The sequence below is a fragment of the Schistocerca americana genome, unplaced genomic scaffold (assembly GCF_021461395.2).
Source record: "Schistocerca americana isolate TAMUIC-IGC-003095 unplaced genomic scaffold, iqSchAmer2.1 HiC_scaffold_116, whole genome shotgun sequence".
Classification (NCBI taxonomy): Eukaryota; Metazoa; Arthropoda; class Insecta; order Orthoptera; family Acrididae; genus Schistocerca; species Schistocerca americana.
In genome coordinates this window covers 48,332-67,277 of record NW_025725220.1, presented here as the reverse complement: position 1 = coordinate 67,277, position 18,946 = coordinate 48,332, and the positions used below count along the sequence as shown (strand labels likewise).

The following is an 18,946-nucleotide window of genomic DNA, read 5'->3' as shown; positions in this document are numbered from 1 at the left end:
TTCGGATCCTCTGTCAACTTCCACGCAGGGTGATGATCATTTGGTCATCACACTCGCCAGCTGAAATCGGCGCTGCCTTTTCGCAGTAGTAAAAGAGAAGTGGCCCGTGGGGGGATCGAACCCACGACCTTCGCGTTATTAGCACGACGCTCTAACCAACTGAGCTAACGGGCCTCGGCAGATGCAGTTGCTCAGCCCTACGCTGGAATCAGGTGGCATGAAGCCATACACCATTCCTATGGTCGTCGTGTGTCTGCTTCCCTAGTCTATATTCTGCTGACGGTCACGAAACAGTAGCTATATTGCGAGCAGGACGGGAAACGGCCGCTCGGACAGCTCAAACTTGTCACGATTCGTGTGGAAAAAATTCCGTTCCGGTACCGGGAATCGAACCCGGGCCTCCTGGGTGAAAGCCAGGTATCCTAGCCACTAGACCACACCGGATGCGGCCATTTCATTCGACCGTTCGTACGGTCGCTTGTCGCATTGTCGCTCTCTTTGCGAGCATCTTTGCACATACTGACTGGCAAGGCGCGCACCTCAAACGTCGCAGAGCAATGCTTTTGGCTTCATGCTCTGCTGGGAGAAGAGGAATAGGGAAGCTGTATGTAGCAATAACAGGAAGTAAACATTTTCCCGCTGAAGCGTTGAAACGTTGCGGATAACAAACAAGAAATAAGTTGGCGCCCTAGCAACAGCACCACCTTCAGTCACAGAAAATTAGATGCCCCGGGTGAGGATCGAACTCACGACCTTAAGATTATGAGACTTACGCGCTGCCTACTGCGCTACCGAGGCAGGCGATCGTTAGACCTTCTGGAATCTTGGTAAGTACCGAATACAAGTGGTAGAGAGTCTGCACTCCCTGGCTCATTTTTTCTGTTGCTACACGTGCATTCACGGCGCGGCAGGCAACTTGCGATGCTAGGCCGACGCCAGTATGTACAATAGCACGCAGGAGTCCAAACGAGCAGTCGTCCGCGCTGCATGATTGGTTCTTTCCACACGGAATCCCGCGGTTCATTCTCATGGCTCACGCAGTTCGAGTGCGAAAGACACGCAGCACCCCTACCGGAGAAAAAACAAAATGATGCATCGGCCGGGAATCGAACCCGGGCCGCCCGCGTGGCAGGCGAGCATTCTACCACTGAACCACCGATGCTCGGGCCAGCGGTACCTTCACGCTGCTTCCCGAGCAGATGTCTCAAGGGAAAGTGGGACTGCCGTCAAGCGCCGTAGCATTCTGTGGAGAAGATGCTGCAGACGCTGAATCCTGCACTGCACTGCTTAAAGATGCCGCCAGAACGCGGTCCTCTGCGTACTCTTGCGCCGCCGGCGCCGACTCTTGCCAAAGGATGCGAAATGTGCGCGGATACGCTGTCCGAATGCGTCTGGATGTGCTCCCCTAGCCTGCCTCGAAATGCGCCTGCCGGGTACGATCACCTTCGGCCGCTGCCGACAGGCGGGAAGCCGACTCAGCGCGGTGGCGGGGCGCTCGCTTGTGCGGTGGTGGTGTAATGGTCAGCATAGTTGCCTTCCAAGCAGTTGATCCGGGTTCGATTCCCGGCCACCGCAGCAGGCTTTTAATTTCGCGTATGAGTACTTTTGCCACGCGCTCTTAAACTATTGTTTTTTCGCCCTCTTACTCGCTGCATACCAGCCCTTAGTGTGTCTCGACTTGTCTCGACTTTGCTCAGCTGACGCGAGAGCTGACGCTCTCAAATCGGCCTATATCAAAACGACAAGCACGAGAAACGACTGAGAGAGGTAAGGAGAGGCGAGGCGAGGCGATGGACACACAGCACGCCCCCTTCATTTCACGGTGGCGTCTCCCTGGCCGAATCGGGCTGTAGCTCCGAAAACAAAGGAGAAACAAAAATAGGAAGTAAAACTGCCAATACTGCCCTGTGTTCCCATGCGCTCACCCGCCCAAGTACTGACAAGGGCCAAAGTTGTTACGCATCGGCAATCGGACATTTTCTTTCATTTTCTCTAACCAGTGTATTCAAGATATTATGGCCATTGCCGAGTGAATGCTGTAGTGCTTCCCGACGAGTCGGGTTCGGATCCTCTGTCAACTTCCACGCAGGGTGATGATCATTTGGTCATCACACTCGCCAGCTGAAATCGGCGCTGCCTTTTCGCAGTAGTAAAAGAGAAGTGGCCCGTGGGGGGATCGAACCCACGACCTTCGCGTTATTAGCACGACGCTCTAACCAACTGAGCTAACGGGCCTCGGCAGATGCAGTTGCTCAGCCCTACGCTGGAATCAGGTGGCATGAAGCCATACACCATTCCTATGGTCGTCGTGTGTCTGCTTCCCTAGTCTATATTCTGCTGACGGTCACGAAACAGTAGCTATATTGCGAGCAGGACGGGAAACGGCCGCTCGGACAGCTCAAACTTGTCACGATTCGTGTGGAAAAAATTCCGTTCCGGTACCGGGAATCGAACCCGGGCCTCCTGGGTGAAAGCCAGGTATCCTAGCCACTAGACCACACCGGATGCGGCCGTTTCATTCGACCGTTCGTACGGTCGCTTGTCGCATTGTCGCTCTCTTTGCGAGCATCTTTGCACATACTGACTGGCAAGGCGCGCACCTCAAACGTCGCAGAGCAATGCTTTTGGCTTCATGCTCTGCTGGGAGAAGAGGAATAGGGAAGCTGTATGTAGCAATAACAGGAAGTAAACATTTTCCCGCTGAAGCGTTGAAACGTTGCGGATAACAAACAAGAAATAAGTTGGCGCCCTAGCAACAGCACCACCTTCAGTCACAGAAAATTAGATGCCCCGGGTGAGGATCGAACTCACGACCTTAAGATTATGAGACTTACGCGCTGCCTACTGCGCTACCGAGGCAGGCGACCGTTAGACCTTCTGGAATCTTGGTAAGTACCGAATACAAGTGGTAGAGAGTCTGCACTCCCTGGCTCATTTTTTCTGTTGCTACACGTGCATTCACGGCGCGGCAGGCAACTTGCGATGCTAGGCCGACGCCAGTATGTACAATAGCACGCAGGAGTCCAAACGAGCAGTCGTCCGCGCTGCATGATTGGTTCTTTCCACACGGAATCCCGCTGTTCATTCTCATGGCTCACGCAGTTCGAGTGCGAAAGACACGCAGCACCCCTACCGGAGAAAAAACAAAATGATGCATCGGCCGGGAATCGAACCCGGGCCGCCCGCATGGCAGGCGAGCATTCTACCACTGAACCACCGATGCTCGGGCCAGCGGTACCTTCACGCTGCTTCCCGAGCAGATGTCTCAAGGGAAAGTGGGACTGCCGTCAAGCGCCGTAGCATTCTGTGGAGAAGATGCTGCAGACGCTGAATCCTGCACTGCACTGCTTAAAGATGCCGCCAGAACGCGGTCCTCTGCGTACTCTTGCGCCGCCGGCGCCGACTCTTGCCAAAGGATGCGAAATGTGCGCGGATACGCTGTCCGAATGCGTCTGGATGTGCTCCCCTAGCCTGCCTCGAAATGCGCCTGCCGGGTACGATCACCTTCGGCCGCTGCCGACAGGCGGGAAGCCGACTCAGCGCGGTGGCGGGGCGCTCGCTTGTGCGGTGGTGGTGTAATGGTCAGCATAGTTGCCTTCCAAGCAGTTGATCCGGGTTCGATTCCCGGCCACCGCAGCAGGCTTTTAATTTCGCGTATGAGTACTTTTGCCACGCGCTCTTAAACTATTGTTTTTTCGCCCTCTTACTCGCTGCATACCAGCCCTTAGTGTGTCTCGACTTGTCTCGACTTTGCTCAGCTGACGCGAGAGCTGACGCTCTCAAATCGGCCTATATCAAAACGACAAGCACGAGAAACGACTGAGAGAGGTAAGGAGAGGCGAGGCGAGGCGATGGACACACAGCACGCCCCCTTCATTTCACGGTGGCGTCTCCCTGGCCGAATCGGGCTGTAGCTCCGAAAACAAAGGAGAAACAAAAATAGGAAGTAAAACTGCCAATACTGCCCTGTGTTCCCATGCGCTCACCCGCCCAAGTACTGACAAGGGCCAAAGTTGTTACGCATCGGCAATCGGACATTTTCTCTAACCAGTGTATTCAAGATATTATGGCCATTGCCGAGTGAATGCTGTAGTGCTTCCCGACGAGTCGGGTTCGGATCCTCTGTCAACTTCCACGCAGGGTGATGATCATTTGGTCATCACACTCGCCAGCTGAAATCGGCGCTGCCTTTTCGCAGTAGTAAAAGAGAAGTGGCCCGTGGGGGGATCGAACCCACGACCTTCGCGTTATTAGCACGACGCTCTAACCAACTGAGCTAACGGGCCTCGGCAGATGCAGTTGCTCAGCCCTACGCTGGAATCAGGTGGCATGAAGCCATACACCATTCCTATGGTCGTCGTGTGTCTGCTTCCCTAGTCTATATTCTGCTGACGGTCACGAAACAGTAGCTATATTGCGAGCAGGACGGGAAACGGCCGCTCGGACAGCTCAAACTTGTCACGATTCGTGTGGAAAAAATTCCGTTCCGGTACCGGGAATCGAACCCGGGCCTCCTGGGTGAAAGCCAGGTATCCTAGCCACTAGACCACACCGGATGCGGCCGTTTCATTCGACCGTTCGTACGGTCGCTTGTCGCATTGTCGCTCTCTTTGCGAGCATCTTTGCACATACTGACTGGCAAGGCGCGCACCTCAAACGTCGCAGAGCAATGCTTTTGGCTTCATGCTCTGCTGGGAGAAGAGGAATAGGGAAGCTGTATGTAGCAATAACAGGAAGTAAACATTTTCCCGCTGAAGCGTTGAAACGTTGCGGATAACAAACAAGAAATAAGTTGGCGCCCTAGCAACAGCACCACCTTCAGTCACAGAAAATTAGATGCCCCGGGTGAGGATCGAACTCACGACCTTAAGATTATGAGACTTACGCGCTGCCTACTGCGCTACCGAGGCAGGCGATCGTTAGACCTTCTGGAATCTTGGTAAGTACCGAATACAAGTGGTAGAGAGTCTGCACTCCCTGGCTCATTTTTTCTGTTGCTACACGTGCATTCACGGCGCGGCAGGCAACTTGCGATGCTAGGCCGACGCCAGTATGTACAATAGCACGCAGGAGTCCAAACGAGCAGTCGTCCGCGCTGCATGATTGGTTCTTTCCACACGGAATCCCGCGGTTCATTCTCATGGCTCACGCAGTTCGAGTGCGAAAGACACGCAGCACCCCTACCGGAGAAAAAACAAAATGATGCATCGGCCGGGAATCGAACCCGGGCCGCCCGCGTGGCAGGCGAGCGTTCTACCACTGAACCACCGATGCTCGGGCCAGCGGTACCTTCACGCTGCTTCCCGAGCAGATGTCTCAAGGGAAAGTGGGACTGCCGTCAAGCGCCGTAGCATTCTGTGGAGAAGATGCTGCAGACGCTGAATCCTGCACTGCACTGCTTAAAGATGCCGCCAGAACGCGGTCCTCTGCGTACTCTTGCGCCGCCGGCGCCGACTCTTGCCAAAGGATGCGAAATGTGCGCGGATACGCTGTCCGAATGCGTCTGGATGTGCTCCCCTAGCCTGCCTCGAAATGCGCCTGCCGGGTACGATCACCTTCGGCCGCTGCCGACAGGCGGGAAGCCGACTCAGCGCGGTGGCGGGGCGCTCGCTTGTGCGGTGGTGGTGTAATGGTCAGCATAGTTGCCTTCCAAGCAGTTGATCCGGGTTCGATTCCCGGCCACCGCAGCAGGCTTTTAATTTCGCGTATGAGTACTTTTGCCACGCGCTCTTAAACTATTGTTTTTTCGCCCTCTTACTCGCTGCATACCAGCCCTTAGTGTGTCTCGACTTGTCTCGACTTTGCTCAGCTGACGCGAGAGCTGACGCTCTCAAATCGGCCTATATCAAAACGACAAGCACGAGAAACGACTGAGAGAGGTAAGGAGAGGCGAGGCGAGGCGATGGACACACAGCACGCCCCCTTCATTTCACGGTGGCGTCTCCCTGGCCGAATCGGGCTGTAGCTCCGAAAACAAAGGAGAAACAAAAATAGGAAGTAAAACTGCCAATACTGCCCTGTGTTCCCATGCGCTCACCCGCCCAAGTACTGACAAGGGCCAAAGTTGTTACGCATCGGCAATCGGACATTTTCTCTAACCAGTGTATTCAAGATATTATGGCCATTGCCGAGTGAATGCTGTAGTGCTTCCCGACGAGTCGGGTTCGGATCCTCTGTCAACTTCCACGCAGGGTGATGATCATTTGGTCATCACACTCGCCAGCTGAAATCGGCGCTGCCTTTTCGCAGTAGTAAAAGAGAAGTGGCCCGTGGGGGGATCGAACCCACGACCTTCGCGTTATTAGCACGACGCTCTAACCAACTGAGCTAACGGGCCTCGGCAGATGCAGTTGCTCAGCCCTACGCTGGAATCAGGTGGCATGAAGCCATACACCATTCCTATGGTCGTCGTGTGTCTGCTTCCCTAGTCTATATTCTGCTGACGGTCACGAAACAGTAGCTATATTGCGAGCAGGACGGGAAACGGCCGCTCGGACAGCTCAAACTTGTCACGATTCGTGTGGAAAAAATTCCGTTCCGGTACCGGGAATCGAACCCGGGCCTCCTGGGTGAAAGCCAGGTATCCTAGCCACTAGACCACACCGGATGCGGCCGTTTCATTCGACCGTTCGTACGGTCGCTTGTCGCATTGTCGCTCTCTTTGCGAGCATCTTTGCACATACTGACTGGCAAGGCGCGCACCTCAAACGTCGCAGAGCAATGCTTTTGGCTTCATGCTCTGCTGGGAGAAGAGGAATAGGGAAGCTGTATGTAGCAATAACAGGAAGTAAACATTTTCCCGCTGAAGCGTTGAAACGTTGCGGATAACAAACAAGAAATAAGTTGGCGCCCTAGCAACAGCACCACCTTCAGTCACAGAAAATTAGATGCCCCGGGTGAGGATCGAACTCACGACCTTAAGATTATGAGACTTACGCGCTGCCTACTGCGCTACCGAGGCAGGCGATCGTTAGACCTTCTGGAATCTTGGTAAGTACCGAATACAAGTGGTAGAGAGTCTGCACTCCCTGGCTCATTTTTTCTGTTGCTACACGTGCATTCACGGCGCGGCAGGCAACTTGCGATGCTAGGCCGACGCCAGTATGTACAATAGCACGCAGGAGTCCAAACGAGCAGTCGTCCACGCTGCATGATTGGTTCTTTCCACACGGAATCCCGCGGTTCATTCTCATGGCTCACGCAGTTCGAGTGCGAAAGACACGCAGCACCCCTACCGGAGAAAAAACAAAATGATGCATCGGCCGGGAATCGAACCCGGGCCGCCCGCGTGGCAGGCGAGCATTCTACCACTGAACCACCGATGCTCGGGCCAGCGGTACCTTCACGCTGCTTCCCGAGCAGATGTCTCAAGGGAAAGTGGGACTGCCGTCAAGCGCCGTAGCATTCTGTGGAGAAGATGCTGCAGACGCTGAATCCTGCACTGCACTGCTTAAAGATGCCGCCAGAACGCGGTCCTCTGCGTACTCTTGCGCCGCCGGCGCCGACTCTTGCCAAAGGATGCGAAATGTGCGCGGATACGCTGTCCGAATGCGTCTGGATGTGCTCCCCTAGCCTGCCTCGAAATGCGCCTGCCGGGTACGATCACCTTCGGCCGCTGCCGACAGGCGGGAAGCCGACTCAGCGCGGTGGCGGGGCGCTCGCTTGTGCGGTGGTGGTGTAATGGTCAGCATAGTTGCCTTCCAAGCAGTTGATCCGGGTTCGATTCCCGGCCACCGCAGCAGGCTTTTAATTTCGCGTATGAGTACTTTTGCCACGCGCTCTTAAACTATTGTTTTTTCGCCCTCTTACTCGCTGCATACCAGCCCTTAGTGTGTCTCGACTTGTCTCGACTTTGCTCAGCTGACGCGAGAGCTGACGCTCTCAAATCGGCCTATATCAAAACGACAAGCACGAGAAACGACTGAGAGAGGTAAGGAGAGGCGAGGCGAGGCGATGGACACACAGCACGCCCCCTTCATTTCACGGTGGCGTCTCCCTGGCCGAATCGGGCTGTAGCTCCGAAAACAAAGGAGAAACAAAAATAGGAAGTAAAACTGCCAATACTGCCCTGTGTTCCCATGCGCTCACCCGCCCAAGTACTGACAAGGGCCAAAGTTGTTACGCATCGGCAATCGGACATTTTCTCTAACCAGTGTATTCAAGATATTATGGCCATTGCCGAGTGAATGCTGTAGTGCTTCCCGACGAGTCGGGTTCGGATCCTCTGTCAACTTCCACGCAGGGTGATGATCATTTGGTCATCACACTCGCCAGCTGAAATCGGCGCTGCCTTTTCGCAGTAGTAAAAGAGAAGTGGCCCGTGGGGGGATCGAACCCACGACCTTCGCGTTATTAGCACGACGCTCTAACCAACTGAGCTAACGGGCCTCGGCAGATGTAGTTGCTCAGCCCTACGCTGGAATCAGGTGGCATGAAGCCATACACCATTCCTATGGTCGTCGTGTGTCTGCTTCCCTAGTCTATATTCTGCTGACGGTCACGAAACAGTAGCTATATTGCGAGCAGGACGGGAAACGGCCGCTCGGACAGCTCAAACTTGTCACGATTCGTGTGGAAAAAATTCCGTTCCGGTACCGGGAATCGAACCCGGGCCTCCTGGGTGAAAGCCAGGTATCCTAGCCACTAGACCACACCGGATGCGGCCGTTTCATTCGACCGTTCGTACGGTCGCTTGTCGCATTGTCGCTCTCTTTGCGAGCATCTTTGCACATACTGACTGGCAAGGCGCGCACCTCAAACGTCGCAGAGCAATGCTTTTGGCTTCATGCTCTGCTGGGAGAAGAGGAATAGGGAAGCTGTATGTAGCAATAACAGGAAGTAAACATTTTCCCGCTGAAGCGTTGAAACGTTGCGGATAACAAACAAGAAATAAGTTGGCGCCCTAGCAACAGCACCACCTTCAGTCACAGAAAATTAGATGCCCCGGGTGAGGATCGAACTCACGACCTTAAGATTATGAGACTTACGCGCTGCCTACTGCGCTACCGAGGCAGGCGATCGTTAGACCTTCTGGAATCTTGGTAAGTACCGAATACAAGTGGTAGAGAGTCTGCACTCCCTGGCTCATTTTTTCTGTTGCTACACGTGCATTCACGGCGCGGCAGGCAACTTGCGATGCTAGGCCGACGCCAGTATGTACAATAGCACGCAGGAGTCCAAACGAGCAGTCGTCCGCGCTGCATGATTGGTTCTTTCCACACGGAATCCCGCGGTTCATTCTCATGGCTCACGCAGTTCGAGTGCGAAAGACACGCAGCACCCCTACCGGAGAAAAAACAAAATGATGCATCGGCCGGGAATCGAACCCGGGCCGCCCGCGTGGCAGGCGAGCATTCTACCACTGAACCACCGATGCTCGGGCCAGCGGTACCTTCACGCTGCTTCCCGAGCAGATGTCTCAAGGGAAAGTGTGACTGCCGTCAAGCGCCGTAGCATTCTGTGGAGAAGATGCTGCAGACGCTGAATCCTGCACTGCACTGCTTAAAGATGCCGCCAGAACGCGGTCCTCTGCGTACTCTTGCGCCGCCGGCGCCGACTCTTGCCAAAGGATGCGAAATGTGCGCGGATACGCTGTCCGAATGCGTCTGGATGTGCTCCCCTAGCCTGCCTCGAAATGCGCCTGCCGGGTACGATCACCTTCGGCCGCTGCCGACAGGCGGGAAGCCGACTCAGCGCGGTGGCGGGGCGCTCGCTTGTGCGGTGGTGGTGTAATGGTCAGCATAGTTGCCTTCCAAGCAGTTGATCCGGGTTCGATTCCCGGCCACCGCAGCAGGCTTTTAATTTCGCGTATGAGTACTTTTGCCACGCGCTCTTAAACTATTGTTTTTTCGCCCTCTTACTCGCTGCATACCAGCCCTTAGTGTGTCTCGACTTGTCTCGACTTTGCTCAGCTGACGCGAGAGCTGACGCTCTCAAATCGGCCTATATCAAAACGACAAGCACGAGAAACGACTGAGAGAGGTAAGGAGAGGCGAGGCGAGGCGATGGACACACAGCACGCCCCCTTCATTTCACGGTGGCGTCTCCCTGGCCGAATCGGGCTGTAGCTCCGAAAACAAAGGAGAAACAAAAATAGGAAGTAAAACTGCCAATACTGCCCTGTGTTCCCATGCGCTCACCCGCCCAAGTACTGACAAGGGCCAAAGTTGTTACGCATCGGCAATCGGACATTTTCTCTAACCAGTGTATTCAAGATATTATGGCCATTGCCGAGTGAATGCTGTAGTGCTTCCCGACGAGTCGGGTTCGGATCCTCTGTCAACTTCCACGCAGGGTGATGATCATTTGGTCATCACACTCGCCAGCTGAAATCGGCGCTGCCTTTTCGCAGTAGTAAAAGAGAAGTGGCCCGTGGGGGGATCGAACCCACGACCTTCGCGTTATTAGCACGACGCTCTAACCAACTGAGCTAACGGGCCTCGGCAGATGCAGTTGCTCAGCCCTACGCTGGAATCAGGTGGCATGAAGCCATACACCATTCCTATGGTCGTCGTGTGTCTGCTTCCCTAGTCTATATTCTGCTGACGGTCACGAAACAGTAGCTATATTGCGAGCAGGACGGGAAACGGCCGCTCGGACAGCTCAAACTTGTCACGATTCGTGTGGAAAAAATTCCGTTCCGGTACCGGGAATCGAACCCGGGCCTCCTGGGTGAAAGCCAGGTATCCTAGCCACTAGACCACACCGGATGCGGCCGTTTCATTCGACCGTTCGTACGGTCGCTTGTCGCATTGTCGCTCTCTTTGCGAGCATCTTTGCACATACTGACTGGCAAGGCGCGCACCTCAAACGTCGCAGAGCAATGCTTTTGGCTTCATGCTCTGCTGGGAGAAGAGGAATAGGGAAGCTGTATGTAGCAATAACAGGAAGTAAACATTTTCCCGCTGAAGCGTTGAAACGTTGCGGATAACAAACAAGAAATAAGTTGGCGCCCTAGCAACAGCACCACCTTCAGTCACAGAAAATTAGATGCCCCGGGTGAGGATCGAACTCACGACCTTAAGATTATGAGACTTACGCGCTGCCTACTGCGCTACCGAGGCAGGCGATCGTTAGACCTTCTGGAATCTTGGTAAGTACCGAATACAAGTGGTAGAGAGTCTGCACTCCCTGGCTCATTTTTTCTGTTGCTACACGTGCATTCACGGCGCGGCAGGCAACTTGCGATGCTAGGCCGACGCCAGTATGTACAATAGCACGCAGGAGTCCAAACGAGCAGTCGTCCGCGCTGCATGATTGGTTCTTTCCACACGGAATCCCGCGGTTCATTCTCATGGCTCACGCAGTTCGAGTGCGAAAGACACGCAGCACCCCTACCGGAGAAAAAACAAAATGATGCATCGGCCGGGAATCGAACCCGGGCCGCCCGCGTGGCAGGCGAGCATTCTACCACTGAACCACCGATGCTCGGGCCAGCGGTACCTTCACGCTGCTTCCCGAGCAGATGTCTCAAGGGAAAGTGGGACTGCCGTCAAGCGCCGTAGCATTCTGTGGAGAAGATGCTGCAGACGCTGAATCCTGCACTGCACTGCTTAAAGATGCCGCCAGAACGCGGTCCTCTGCGTACTCTTGCGCCGCCGGCGCCGACTCTTGCCAAAGGATGCGAAATGTGCGCGGATACGCTGTCCGAATGCGTCTGGATGTGCTCCCCTAGCCTGCCTCGAAATGCGCCTGCCGGGTACGATCACCTTCGGCCGCTGCCGACAGGCGGGAAGCCGACTCAGCGCGGTGGCGGGGCGCTCGCTTGTGCGGTGGTGGTGTAATGGTCAGCATAGTTGCCTTCCAAGCAGTTGATCCGGGTTCGATTCCCGGCCACCGCAGCAGGCTTTTAATTTCGCGTATGAGTACTTTTGCCACGCGCTCTTAAACTATTGTTTTTTCGCCCTCTTACTCGCTGCATACCAGCCCTTAGTGTGTCTCGACTTGTCTCGACTTTGCTCAGCTGACGCGAGAGCTGACGCTCTCAAATCGGCCTATATCAAAACGACAAGCACGAGAAACGACTGAGAGAGGTAAGGAGAGGCGAGGCGAGGCGATGGACACACAGCACGCCCCCTTCATTTCACGGTGGCGTCTCCCTGGCCGAATCGGGCTGTAGCTCCGAAAACAAAGGAGAAACAAAAATAGGAAGTAAAACTGCCAATACTGCCCTGTGTTCCCATGCGCTCACCCGCCCAAGTACTGACAAGGGCCAAAGTTGTTACGCATCGGCAATCGGACATTTTCTTTCTAACCAGTGTATTCAAGATATTATGGCCATTGCCGAGTGAATGCTGTAGTGCTTCCCGACGAGTCGGGTTCGGATCCTCTGTCAACTTCCACGCAGGGTGATGATCATTTGGTCATCACACTCGCCAGCTGAAATCGGCGCTGCCTTTTCGCAGTAGTAAAAGAGAAGTGGCCCGTGGGGGGATCGAACCCACGACCTTCGCGTTATTAGCACGACGCTCTAACCAACTGAGCTAACGGGCCTCGGCAGATGCAGTTGCTCAGCCCTACGCTGGAATCAGGTGGCATGAAGCCATACACCATTCCTATGGTCGTCGTGTGTCTGCTTCCCTAGTCTATATTCTGCTGACGGTCACGAAACAGTAGCTATATTGCGAGCAGGACGGGAAACGGCCGCTCGGACAGCTCAAACTTGTCACGATTCGTGTGGAAAAAATTCCGTTCCGGTACCGGGAATCGAACCCGGGCCTCCTGGGTGAAAGCCAGGTATCCTAGCCACTAGACCACACCGGATGCGGCCGTTTCATTCGACCGTTCGTACGGTCGCTTGTCGCATTGTCGCTCTCTTTGCGAGCATCTTTGCACATACTGACTGGCAAGGCGCGCACCTCAAACGTCGCAGAGCAATGCTTTTGGCTTCATGCTCTGCTGGGAGAAGAGGAATAGGGAAGCTGTATGTAGCAATAACAGGAAGTAAACATTTTCCCGCTGAAGCGTTGAAACGTTGCGGATAACAAACAAGAAATAAGTTGGCGCCCTAGCAACAGCACCACCTTCAGTCACAGAAAATTAGATGCCCCGGGTGAGGATCGAACTCACGACCTTAAGATTATGAGACTTACGCGCTGCCTACTGCGCTACCGAGGCAGGCGATCGTTAGACCTTCTGGAATCTTGGTAAGTACCGAATACAAGTGGTAGAGAGTCTGCACTCCCTGGCTCATTTTTTCTGTTGCTACACGTGCATTCACGGCGCGGCAGGCAACTTGCGATGCTAGGCCGACGCCAGTATGTACAATAGCACGCAGGAGTCCAAACGAGCAGTCGTCCGCGCTGCATGATTGGTTCTTTCCACACGGAATCCCGCGGTTCATTCTCATGGCTCACGCAGTTCGAGTGCGAAAGACACGCAGCACCCCTACCGGAGAAAAAACAAAATGATGCATCGGCCGGGAATCGAACCCGGGCCGCCCGCGTGGCAGGCGAGCATTCTACCACTGAACCACCGATGCTCGGGCCAGCGGTACCTTCACGCTGCTTCCCGAGCAGATGTCTCAAGGGAAAGTGGGACTGCCGTCAAGCGCCGTAGCATTCTGTGGAGAAGATGCTGCAGACGCTGAATCCTGCACTGCACTGCTTAAAGATGCCGCCAGAACGCGGTCCTCTGCGTACTCTTGCGCCGCCGGCGCCGACTCTTGCCAAAGGATGCGAAATGTGCGCGGATACGCTGTCCGAATGCGTCTGGATGTGCTCCCCTAGCCTGCCTCGAAATGCGCCTGCCGGGTACGATCACCTTCGGCCGCTGCCGACAGGCGGGAAGCCGACTCAGCGCGGTGGCGGGGCGCTCGCTTGTGCGGTGGTGGTGTAATGGTCAGCATAGTTGCCTTCCAAGCAGTTGATCCGGGTTCGATTCCCGGCCACCGCAGCAGGCTTTTAATTTCGCGTATGAGTACTTTTGCCACGCGCTCTTAAACTATTGTTTTTTCGCCCTCTTACTCGCTGCATACCAGCCCTTAGTGTGTCTCGACTTGTCTCGACTTTGCTCAGCTGACGCGAGAGCTGACGCTCTCAAATCGGCCTATATCAAAACGACAAGCACGAGAAACGACTGAGAGAGGTAAGGAGAGGCGAGGCGAGGCGATGGACACACAGCACGCCCCCTTCATTTCACGGTGGCGTCTCCCTGGCCGAATCGGGCTGTAGCTCCGAAAACAAAGGAGAAACAAAAATAGGAAGTAAAACTGCCAATACTGCCCTGTGTTCCCATGCGCTCACCCGCCCAAGTACTGACAAGGGCCAAAGTTGTTACGCATCGGCAATCGGACATTTTCTTTCATTTTCTCTAACCAGTGTATTCAAGATATTATGGCCATTGCCGAGTGAATGCTGTAGTGCTTCCCGACGAGTCGGGTTCGGATCCTCTGTCAACTTCCACGCAGGGTGATGATCATTTGGTCATCACACTCGCCAGCTGAAATCGGCGCTGCCTTTTCGCAGTAGTAAAAGAGAAGTGGCCCGTGGGGGGATCGAACCCACGACCTTCGCGTTATTAGCACGACGCTCTAACCAACTGAGCTAACGGGCCTCGGCAGATGCAGTTGCTCAGCCCTACGCTGGAATCAGGTGGCATGAAGCCATACACCATTCCTATGGTCGTCGTGTGTCTGCTTCCCTAGTCTATATTCTGCTGACGGTCACGAAACAGTAGCTATATTGCGAGCAGGACGGGAAACGGCCGCTCGGACAGCTCAAACTTGTCACGATTCGTGTGGAAAAAATTCCGTTCCGGTACCGGGAATCGAACCCGGGCCTCCTGGGTGAAAGCCAGGTATCCTAGCCACTAGACCACACCGGATGCGGCCGTTTCATTCGACCGTTCGTACGGTCGCTTGTCGCATTGTCGCTCTCTTTGCGAGCATCTTTGCACATACTGACTGGCAAGGCGCGCACCTCAAACGTCGCAGAGCAATGCTTTTGGCTTCATGCTCTGCTGGGAGAAGAGGAATAGGGAAGCTGTATGTAGCAATAACAGGAAGTAAACATTTTCCCGCTGAAGCGTTGAAACGTTGCGGATAACAAACAAGAAATAAGTTGGCGCCCTAGCAACAGCACCACCTTCAGTCACAGAAAATTAGATGCCCCGGGTGAGGATCGAACTCACGACCTTAAGATTATGAGACTTACGCGCTGCCTACTGCGCTACCGAGGCAGGCGATCGTTAGACCTTCTGGAATCTTGGTAAGTACCGAATACAAGTGGTAGAGAGTCTGCACTCCCTGGCTCATTTTTTCTGTTGCTACACGTGCATTCACGGCGCGGCAGGCAACTTGCGATGCTAGGCCGACGCCAGTATGTACAATAGCACGCAGGAGTCCAAACGAGCAGTCGTCCGCGCTGCATGATTGGTTCTTTCCACACGGAATCCCGCGGTTCATTCTCATGGCTCACGCAGTTCGAGTGCGAAAGACACGCAGCACCCCTACCGGAGAAAAAACAAAATGATGCATCGGCCGGGAATCGAACCCGGGCCGCCCGCGTGGCAGGCGAGCATTCTACCACTGAACCACCGATGCTCGGGCCAGCGGTACCTTCACGCTGCTTCCCGAGCAGATGTCTCAAGGGAAAGTGGGACTGCCGTCAAGCGCCGTAGCATTCTGTGGAGAAGATGCTGCAGACGCTGAATCCTGCACTGCACTGCTTAAAGATGCCGCCAGAACGCGGTCCTCTGCGTACTCTTGCGCCGCCGGCGCCGACTCTTGCCAAAGGATGCGAAATGTGCGCGGATACGCTGTCCGAATGCGTCTGGATGTGCTCCCCTAGCCTGCCTCGAAATGCGCCTGCCGGGTACGATCACCTTCGGCCGCTGCCGACAGGCGGGAAGCCGACTCAGCGCGGTGGCGGGGCGCTCGCTTGTGCGGTGGTGGTGTAATGGTCAGCATAGTTGCCTTCCAAGCAGTTGATCCGGGTTCGATTCCCGGCCACCGCAGCAGGCTTTTAATTTCGCGTATGAGTACTTTTGCCACGCGCTCTTAAACTATTGTTTTTTCGCCCTCTTACTCGCTGCATACCAGCCCTTAGTGTGTCTCGACTTGTCTCGACTTTGCTCAGCTGACGCGAGAGCTGACGCTCTCAAATCGGCCTATATCAAAACGACAAGCACGAGAAACGACTGAGAGAGGTAAGGAGAGGCGAGGCGAGGCGATGGACACACAGCACGCCCCCTTCATTTCACGGTGGCGTCTCCCTGGCCGAATCGGGCTGTAGCTCCGAAAACAAAGGAGAAACAAAAATAGGAAGTAAAACTGCCAATACTGCCCTGTGTTCCCATGCGCTCACCCGCCCAAGTACTGACAAGGGCCAAAGTTGTTACGCATCGGCAATCGGACATTTTCTCTAACCAGTGTATTCAAGATATTATGGCCATTGCCGAGTGAATGCTGTAGTGCTTCCCGACGAGTCGGGTTCGGATCCTCTGTCAACTTCCACGCAGGGTGATGATCATTTGGTCATCACACTCGCCAGCTGAAATCGGCGCTGCCTTTTCGCAGTAGTAAAAGAGAAGTGGCCCGTGGGGGGATCGAACCCACGACCTTCGCGTTATTAGCACGACGCTCTAACCAACTGAGCTAACGGGCCTCGGCAGATGCAGTTGCTCAGCCCTACGCTGGAATCAGGTGGCATGAAGCCATACACCATTCCTATGGTCGTCGTGTGTCTGCTTCCCTAGTCTATATTCTGCTGACGGTCACGAAACAGTAGCTATATTGCGAGCAGGACGGGAAACGGCCGCTCGGACAGCTCAAACTTGTCACGATTCGTGTGGAAAAAATTCCGTTCCGGTACCGGGAATCGAACCCGGGCCTCCTGGGTGAAAGCCAGGTATCCTAGCCACTAGACCACACCGGATGCGGCCGTTTCATTCGACCGTTCGTACGGTCGCTTGTCGCATTGTCGCTCTCTTTGCGAGCATCTTTGCACATACTGACTGGCAAGGCGCGCACCTCAAACGTCGCAGAGCAATGCTTTTGGCTTCATGCTCTGCTGGGAGAAGAGGAATAGGGAAGCTGTATGTAGCAATAACAGGAAGTAAACATTTTCCCGCTGAAGCGTTGAAACGTTGCGGATAACAAACAAGAAATAAGTTGGCGCCCTAGCAACAGCACCACCTTCAGTCACAGAAAATTAGATGCCCCGGGTGAGGATCGAACTCACGACCTTAAGATTATGAGACTTACGCGCTGCCTACTGCGCTACCGAGGCAGGCGATCGTTAGACCTTCTGGAATCTTGGTAAGTACCGAATACAAGTGGTAGAGAGTCTGCACTCCCTGGCTCATTTTTTCTGTTGCTACACGTGCATTCACGGCGCGGCAGGCAACTTGCGATGCTAGGCCGACGCCAGTATGTACAATAGCACGCAGGAGTCCAAACGAGCAGTCGTCCGCGCTGCATGATTGGTTCTTTCCACACGGAATCCCGCGGTTCATTCTCATGGCTCACGCAGTTCGAGTGCGAAAGACACGCAGCACCCCTACCGGAGAAAAAACAAAATGATGCATCGGCCGGGAATCGAACCCGGGCCGCCCGCGTGGCAGGCGAGCATTCTACCACTGAACCACCGATGCTCGGGCCAGCGGTACCTTCACGCTGCTTCCCGAGCAGATGTCTCAAGGGAAAGTGGGACTGCCGTCAAGCGCCGTAGCATTCTGTGGAGAAGATGCTGCAGACGCTGAATCCTGCACTGCACTGCTTAAAGATGCCGCCAGAACGCGGTCCTCTGCGTACTCTTGCGCCGCCGGCGCCGACTCTTGCCAAAGGATGCGAAATGTGCGCGGATACGCTGTCCGAATGCGTCTGGATGTGCTCCCCTAGCCTGCCTCGAAATGCGCCTGCCGGGTACGATCACCTTCGGCCGCTGCCGACAGGCGGGAAGCCGACTCAGCGCGGTGGCGGGGCGCTCGCTTGTGCGGTGGTGGTGTAATGGTCAGCATAGTTGCCTTCCAAGCAGTTGATCCGGGTTCGATTCCCGGCCACCGCAGCAGGCTTTTAATTTCGCGTATGAGTACTTTTGCCACGCGCTCTTAAACTATTGTTTTTTCGCCCTCTTACTCGCTGCATACCAGCCCTTAGTGTGTCTCGACTTGTCTCGACTTTGCTCAGCTGACGCGAGAGCTGACGCTCTCAAATCGGCCTATATCAAAACGACAAGCACGAGAAACGACTGAGAGAGGTAAGGAGAGGCGAGGCGAGGCGATGGACACACAGCACGCCCCCTTCATTTCACGGTGGCGTCTCCCTGGCCGAATCGGGCTGTAGCTCCGAAAACAAAGGAGAAACAAAAATAGGAAGTAAAACTGCCAATACTGCCCTGTGTTCCCATGCGCTCACCCGCCCAAGTACTGACAAGGGCCAAAGTTGTTACGCATCGGCAATCGGACATTTTCTCTAACCAGTGTATTCAAGATATTATGGCCATTGCCGAGTGAATGCTGTAGTGCTTCCCGACGAGTCGGGTTCGGATCCTCTGTCAACTTCCACGCAGGGTGATGATCATTTGGTCATCACACTCGCCAGCTGAAATCGGCGCTGCCTTTTCGCAGTAGTAAAAGAGAAGTGGCCCGTGGGGGGATCGAACCCACGACCTTCGCGTTATTAGCACGACGCTCTAACCAACTGAGCTAACGGGCCTCGGCAGATGCAGTTGCTCAGCCCTACGCTGGAATCAGGTGGCATGAAGCCATACACCATTCCTATGGTCGTCGTGTGTCTGCTTCCCTAGTCTATATTCTGCTGACGGTCACGAAACAGTAGCTATATTGCGAGCAGGACGGGAAACGGCCGCTCGGACAGCTCAAACTTGTCACGATTCGTGTGGAAAAAATTCCGTTCCGGTACCGGGAATCGAACCCGGGCCTCCTGGGTGAAAGCCAGGTATCCTAGCCACTAGACCACACCGGATGCGGCCGTTTCATTCGACCG

The 18,946-nt window shown here is 54.7% G+C and overlaps 47 non-coding genes across 47 annotated transcripts; 9 read left to right on the top strand and 38 right to left on the bottom strand.

The window, feature by feature from the left end:
* Positions 1–100: 100 nt before the first annotated feature.
* Positions 101–174, bottom strand: Trnai-aau. Its single transcript has one exon. It is a non-coding gene; the product is annotated as a tRNA-Ile (tRNA).
* Positions 175–372: 198 nt separating this feature from the next.
* Positions 373–444, bottom strand: Trnae-uuc. Its single transcript has one exon. It is a non-coding gene; the product is annotated as a tRNA-Glu (tRNA).
* A 281-nt stretch (positions 445–725) lies between these two features.
* Positions 726–798, bottom strand: Trnam-cau. The gene has a single exon. It is a non-coding gene; the product is annotated as a tRNA-Met (tRNA).
* Positions 799–1,091: 293 nt separating this feature from the next.
* Positions 1,092–1,162, bottom strand: Trnag-gcc. The gene has a single exon. It is a non-coding gene; the product is annotated as a tRNA-Gly (tRNA).
* Positions 1,163–1,503: 341 nt separating this feature from the next.
* Positions 1,504–1,575, top strand: Trnag-ucc. Its single transcript has one exon. It is a non-coding gene; the product is annotated as a tRNA-Gly (tRNA).
* A 586-nt stretch (positions 1,576–2,161) lies between these two features.
* On the bottom strand, positions 2,162–2,235 carry Trnai-aau. Its single transcript has one exon. It is a non-coding gene; the product is annotated as a tRNA-Ile (tRNA).
* A 198-nt stretch (positions 2,236–2,433) lies between these two features.
* Positions 2,434–2,505, bottom strand: Trnae-uuc. Its single transcript has one exon. It is a non-coding gene; the product is annotated as a tRNA-Glu (tRNA).
* Positions 2,506–2,786: 281 nt separating this feature from the next.
* On the bottom strand, positions 2,787–2,859 carry Trnam-cau. The gene has a single exon. It is a non-coding gene; the product is annotated as a tRNA-Met (tRNA).
* A 293-nt stretch (positions 2,860–3,152) lies between these two features.
* Trnag-gcc lies at positions 3,153–3,223 on the bottom strand. The gene has a single exon. It is a non-coding gene; the product is annotated as a tRNA-Gly (tRNA).
* Positions 3,224–3,564: 341 nt separating this feature from the next.
* Trnag-ucc lies at positions 3,565–3,636 on the top strand. The gene has a single exon. It is a non-coding gene; the product is annotated as a tRNA-Gly (tRNA).
* A 576-nt stretch (positions 3,637–4,212) lies between these two features.
* Positions 4,213–4,286, bottom strand: Trnai-aau. The gene has a single exon. It is a non-coding gene; the product is annotated as a tRNA-Ile (tRNA).
* A 198-nt stretch (positions 4,287–4,484) lies between these two features.
* Positions 4,485–4,556, bottom strand: Trnae-uuc. The gene has a single exon. It is a non-coding gene; the product is annotated as a tRNA-Glu (tRNA).
* A 281-nt stretch (positions 4,557–4,837) lies between these two features.
* On the bottom strand, positions 4,838–4,910 carry Trnam-cau. The gene has a single exon. It is a non-coding gene; the product is annotated as a tRNA-Met (tRNA).
* Positions 4,911–5,203: 293 nt separating this feature from the next.
* Positions 5,204–5,274, bottom strand: Trnag-gcc. Its single transcript has one exon. It is a non-coding gene; the product is annotated as a tRNA-Gly (tRNA).
* A 341-nt stretch (positions 5,275–5,615) lies between these two features.
* On the top strand, positions 5,616–5,687 carry Trnag-ucc. The gene has a single exon. It is a non-coding gene; the product is annotated as a tRNA-Gly (tRNA).
* Positions 5,688–6,263: 576 nt separating this feature from the next.
* On the bottom strand, positions 6,264–6,337 carry Trnai-aau. The gene has a single exon. It is a non-coding gene; the product is annotated as a tRNA-Ile (tRNA).
* A 198-nt stretch (positions 6,338–6,535) lies between these two features.
* Trnae-uuc lies at positions 6,536–6,607 on the bottom strand. Its single transcript has one exon. It is a non-coding gene; the product is annotated as a tRNA-Glu (tRNA).
* A 281-nt stretch (positions 6,608–6,888) lies between these two features.
* On the bottom strand, positions 6,889–6,961 carry Trnam-cau. The gene has a single exon. It is a non-coding gene; the product is annotated as a tRNA-Met (tRNA).
* Positions 6,962–7,254: 293 nt separating this feature from the next.
* Positions 7,255–7,325, bottom strand: Trnag-gcc. Its single transcript has one exon. It is a non-coding gene; the product is annotated as a tRNA-Gly (tRNA).
* Positions 7,326–7,666: 341 nt separating this feature from the next.
* Trnag-ucc lies at positions 7,667–7,738 on the top strand. Its single transcript has one exon. It is a non-coding gene; the product is annotated as a tRNA-Gly (tRNA).
* Positions 7,739–8,314: 576 nt separating this feature from the next.
* On the bottom strand, positions 8,315–8,388 carry Trnai-aau. Its single transcript has one exon. It is a non-coding gene; the product is annotated as a tRNA-Ile (tRNA).
* A 198-nt stretch (positions 8,389–8,586) lies between these two features.
* On the bottom strand, positions 8,587–8,658 carry Trnae-uuc. The gene has a single exon. It is a non-coding gene; the product is annotated as a tRNA-Glu (tRNA).
* Positions 8,659–8,939: 281 nt separating this feature from the next.
* On the bottom strand, positions 8,940–9,012 carry Trnam-cau. Its single transcript has one exon. It is a non-coding gene; the product is annotated as a tRNA-Met (tRNA).
* A 293-nt stretch (positions 9,013–9,305) lies between these two features.
* Trnag-gcc lies at positions 9,306–9,376 on the bottom strand. The gene has a single exon. It is a non-coding gene; the product is annotated as a tRNA-Gly (tRNA).
* Positions 9,377–9,717: 341 nt separating this feature from the next.
* Positions 9,718–9,789, top strand: Trnag-ucc. Its single transcript has one exon. It is a non-coding gene; the product is annotated as a tRNA-Gly (tRNA).
* A 576-nt stretch (positions 9,790–10,365) lies between these two features.
* Positions 10,366–10,439, bottom strand: Trnai-aau. Its single transcript has one exon. It is a non-coding gene; the product is annotated as a tRNA-Ile (tRNA).
* Positions 10,440–10,637: 198 nt separating this feature from the next.
* Trnae-uuc lies at positions 10,638–10,709 on the bottom strand. The gene has a single exon. It is a non-coding gene; the product is annotated as a tRNA-Glu (tRNA).
* A 281-nt stretch (positions 10,710–10,990) lies between these two features.
* On the bottom strand, positions 10,991–11,063 carry Trnam-cau. Its single transcript has one exon. It is a non-coding gene; the product is annotated as a tRNA-Met (tRNA).
* Positions 11,064–11,356: 293 nt separating this feature from the next.
* On the bottom strand, positions 11,357–11,427 carry Trnag-gcc. Its single transcript has one exon. It is a non-coding gene; the product is annotated as a tRNA-Gly (tRNA).
* A 341-nt stretch (positions 11,428–11,768) lies between these two features.
* On the top strand, positions 11,769–11,840 carry Trnag-ucc. The gene has a single exon. It is a non-coding gene; the product is annotated as a tRNA-Gly (tRNA).
* A 578-nt stretch (positions 11,841–12,418) lies between these two features.
* Positions 12,419–12,492, bottom strand: Trnai-aau. The gene has a single exon. It is a non-coding gene; the product is annotated as a tRNA-Ile (tRNA).
* Positions 12,493–12,690: 198 nt separating this feature from the next.
* Positions 12,691–12,762, bottom strand: Trnae-uuc. The gene has a single exon. It is a non-coding gene; the product is annotated as a tRNA-Glu (tRNA).
* A 281-nt stretch (positions 12,763–13,043) lies between these two features.
* Positions 13,044–13,116, bottom strand: Trnam-cau. The gene has a single exon. It is a non-coding gene; the product is annotated as a tRNA-Met (tRNA).
* Positions 13,117–13,409: 293 nt separating this feature from the next.
* Positions 13,410–13,480, bottom strand: Trnag-gcc. Its single transcript has one exon. It is a non-coding gene; the product is annotated as a tRNA-Gly (tRNA).
* A 341-nt stretch (positions 13,481–13,821) lies between these two features.
* Trnag-ucc lies at positions 13,822–13,893 on the top strand. Its single transcript has one exon. It is a non-coding gene; the product is annotated as a tRNA-Gly (tRNA).
* Positions 13,894–14,479: 586 nt separating this feature from the next.
* Positions 14,480–14,553, bottom strand: Trnai-aau. Its single transcript has one exon. It is a non-coding gene; the product is annotated as a tRNA-Ile (tRNA).
* Positions 14,554–14,751: 198 nt separating this feature from the next.
* Positions 14,752–14,823, bottom strand: Trnae-uuc. The gene has a single exon. It is a non-coding gene; the product is annotated as a tRNA-Glu (tRNA).
* Positions 14,824–15,104: 281 nt separating this feature from the next.
* Trnam-cau lies at positions 15,105–15,177 on the bottom strand. Its single transcript has one exon. It is a non-coding gene; the product is annotated as a tRNA-Met (tRNA).
* Positions 15,178–15,470: 293 nt separating this feature from the next.
* Positions 15,471–15,541, bottom strand: Trnag-gcc. Its single transcript has one exon. It is a non-coding gene; the product is annotated as a tRNA-Gly (tRNA).
* Positions 15,542–15,882: 341 nt separating this feature from the next.
* Trnag-ucc lies at positions 15,883–15,954 on the top strand. Its single transcript has one exon. It is a non-coding gene; the product is annotated as a tRNA-Gly (tRNA).
* A 576-nt stretch (positions 15,955–16,530) lies between these two features.
* Trnai-aau lies at positions 16,531–16,604 on the bottom strand. Its single transcript has one exon. It is a non-coding gene; the product is annotated as a tRNA-Ile (tRNA).
* Positions 16,605–16,802: 198 nt separating this feature from the next.
* Positions 16,803–16,874, bottom strand: Trnae-uuc. The gene has a single exon. It is a non-coding gene; the product is annotated as a tRNA-Glu (tRNA).
* Positions 16,875–17,155: 281 nt separating this feature from the next.
* On the bottom strand, positions 17,156–17,228 carry Trnam-cau. The gene has a single exon. It is a non-coding gene; the product is annotated as a tRNA-Met (tRNA).
* Positions 17,229–17,521: 293 nt separating this feature from the next.
* Trnag-gcc lies at positions 17,522–17,592 on the bottom strand. Its single transcript has one exon. It is a non-coding gene; the product is annotated as a tRNA-Gly (tRNA).
* Positions 17,593–17,933: 341 nt separating this feature from the next.
* Positions 17,934–18,005, top strand: Trnag-ucc. The gene has a single exon. It is a non-coding gene; the product is annotated as a tRNA-Gly (tRNA).
* A 576-nt stretch (positions 18,006–18,581) lies between these two features.
* On the bottom strand, positions 18,582–18,655 carry Trnai-aau. The gene has a single exon. It is a non-coding gene; the product is annotated as a tRNA-Ile (tRNA).
* A 198-nt stretch (positions 18,656–18,853) lies between these two features.
* On the bottom strand, positions 18,854–18,925 carry Trnae-uuc. Its single transcript has one exon. It is a non-coding gene; the product is annotated as a tRNA-Glu (tRNA).
* Positions 18,926–18,946: the final 21 nt, after the last annotated feature.